The sequence below is a fragment of the Chinchilla lanigera genome, unplaced genomic scaffold, assembly GCF_000276665.1.
Source record: "Chinchilla lanigera isolate Chin_1 unplaced genomic scaffold, ChiLan1.0 scaffold00002, whole genome shotgun sequence".
Lineage (NCBI taxonomy): Eukaryota > Metazoa > Chordata > Mammalia > Rodentia > Chinchillidae > Chinchilla > Chinchilla lanigera.
In genome coordinates this window covers 40247574-40250397 of record NW_004955403.1, presented here as the reverse complement: position 1 = coordinate 40250397, position 2824 = coordinate 40247574, and the positions used below count along the sequence as shown (strand labels likewise).

The 2824-nt window shown below is 50.7% G+C and overlaps 1 protein-coding gene across 1 annotated transcript in view; it reads left to right on the top strand.

The window, feature by feature from the left end:
- The window catches only part of LOC102012916 (tripartite motif-containing protein 60), a 10684-nt gene continuing 7860 nt past the window's right edge, over positions 1-2824 (top strand). The window contains exon 1 of the mRNA XM_005373589.2: positions 1-316. The gene's annotated coding sequence lies outside the window, so the exon portion shown is untranslated. The remainder of the gene's footprint in view (positions 317-2824) is intronic.

The following is a 2824-nucleotide window of genomic DNA, read 5'->3' as shown; positions in this document are numbered from 1 at the left end:
ACAGCGCACGCCTGTAACCCCAGCACGTGGGAGGCTGAGGCGGGAAGATTGCCACAGGTTTGAGGCCAGCCTGAACTAGGTAGCAAGGCCAAGAACCAGAAGACAAAAAGGGAAAGGAAGAAGTCACAATTCTGCTCCTTTGGAGGAGATCCAGCATCCAGCCTTCACCATCGCCTTTGGACATCGATCCCGGCTTCTGGCACAGACCCTTCGGCTTCCCAACACCAACGCACGTGACTGCAGGGAGCTGCGGGCCTTCACCTGGATCCTCCAGCGCTCCAGCACGCAGACAGCCCTGACCCTGAGGGCAGCCGCTGTAAGTATGTGATTTACACAATATATACTACGCATACATATATATATATATATATACACACACACGCACAGTATGTGTATTGTATATAGGTACACTACATATTTACATATATGTTGTAGAGATATATATTAAATCTGCTACTCTGTTGAACTCTGATACATACTTCTCACGCTTCCTGTGGAAAGTATGTCGCAGGCCCCTGCAGGGCAGGGAAGTGATCTGCTGGAACCAGATGGAACCAGCAGAGACCAAGATTACAAAACTCCTCAGAGACTAACAGGGATGAGAAATATTCCTGGGCTGAGAAATTAGTTTATCCTGCTCTAAACTTAGGTTGTTTTTGCTCTGGTTTTTTTGTTTGTTTGTGGTGCTGGGTCAAGGGTCATCCGCTGCTAGGTAACTGCTCTACCCCCAAGCTATATCCCTAAGCCCTGAATTAAAATTACAAAAGAGGAATCCAAGGTGTGACAGTCAACTTGTGCTTTTGCTTTTTTTGAGGCAGGGCCTTGCTAGGTGCTAGAGCTCTCTATGTAGCTCAGCCTGAGCTGGAACTCAAGGCAGTTCTCCTGCCTCCACCGCCAGAGTGCAGGGATTACAGGTGTGTGCCACGGTGCCCAGCTGTGTGGGTGAGTGTGTGTGTGTGTAACTGGTGATGGAACTCTGGCACACTTTACCACGGAGCTACCTCCCCACCTTTTTTTAAAATTTATTTATTTTTTATTCTGAGACTGACTAAATTACCCAGGCTGGCCTAGATTTAGAAATCCTCCTGTCTCAGCCTCGCAAGTGGCTGGGATTATGTCTTATTTAAAATGCTTCACTGACTTTCCCTTTCCACTCGGTAAAAATCAAAATCCTCAGCTTTGCCAAAGAGGCCTTTTCACATTGCCGCATCACTCTCACCATCCTCAGTAAACCCTTTGCTGTGTACTACACCTACTTTTTTGTTTTGTTTGAGACGCGGTCTCTATGCGGTTCAGGTTGGCCTTGAGCTCACTTTGTAGCCCAGGCTGGTCTCGAATTTGCAGCGATCCTCCTGTCTCAGCCTTCTGGTGCTGAGATTACAGGCATGCTTCCCTTTAGTGCAGCCAAATGCCCTCTTTCAGTCCCTTGTGCCCTGGTTTAATTAATGGGTCTGGATGAAACCTGGGCAATGGGAATTGGATGGTACTTTATTTTATCTTTTTTTTTTTTTTGGTACCGGGAATCGAACTGGGGACTCGGTGCTTGCCAGGCAGGCACTTGTGCCTCTGAGCTATATCCCCAGCCTAGTTCCTAGTGTCCTAAACCCGAAGGCCTTGGGTTCAACCCACAGGCATTACCAGTGTCCTTACAGGCTCTTTCTTCTTTTTTTTTTTTTTACAGGCTCTTTCTTCAGCCTTGAAGAGTTCTCTCCAATGTGTCCCACCAATTCACAACCCTCCCTTAAATCCTGCCTAAGAGTCACTGCCCCGGGAGAGACTAGGGAGCCCGAGCTGTGAGGTGAGCTCGACTGAGGCTACCCGCTCCCAGTCCCTCCTTCCTTTCCTAAGCAAGGCCCCTCCCTCTAAGGCTACCCCACCCTGCCCCTCCAGGCTACTGAGGCAATTTCCTTTTTTTTTTTTTTTTTCGTCTTTTTGAGACAGAGTCTCCCTGAGCAGTTCGGGCTGGCCTTGAGCTCACTTTGTAGCCCAGGCTGGTCTCGAACTTACAATGATCCTCCTGCCTCAGCCTCCCAAGTGCTGGGATTACAGGCTGCGCCACCACGCCTAGTTTATGAAGCAGTTTCCTATCCAGCTCCACTTCCCGCGCCCTGGGGGAAGGGTCAAACTAAGCTTTGGGGGTGTTATGTGGGCTTTGTTTCTCGGTTTGCGACACGTATCCGCAGGCAGTTCAGGCTGGCCTTGAATGGAGTTTTACTACGTGGGCCAGGCTGCCTTTGAACTTTGGGATCCTCCCGCCTCAGCCTCCCCCACCCGACCCCCAGTGCCGGGATTCACACACGCCCAGTGCAGGTGAGGCTTTTAAAACCTGCCCGCAAGGACAGGCGTTCAAGGCCAGCCCCAACTGCGAAGTCAGGCCCCGTATCAAAACCAAAACAAAAAACCAGCCCGCAGGGCAGACGTTGTGGCTTAGAGGCGCCTCTGCAGACACACACAGCGCCCTGGGTTCCATCCCAGCCACGCAAAAAGAAAACCTAAAAGCAGCCTGCAGCTTTACTGTGCGCTTCTGTCGCTCGTCGCAATGAAAACACCGTCATAGGAAACTCCAGAAGGCTGAGGCAGGAGGATCATTAAGTCAAGCCCAGCCTGGGCAACTTAGCAATTTAGCAAGACCTTGTCTCGCGGAAACTAAAAAAAAAAAAAACTGGCGATGTAGCTCAGTGGAAAGGCCTGAGTAACCACAGTGTTACAAGAAAGAAAAGGATCTGAGAAGGCCGCCAAGGCCTCAACGAAGAGGGGCCCGCCCTGGTCTCAGCTACGCCCCACCTTTCCACAGTGCGCAGGCTCTCTGCGCATGCGCGGGCCC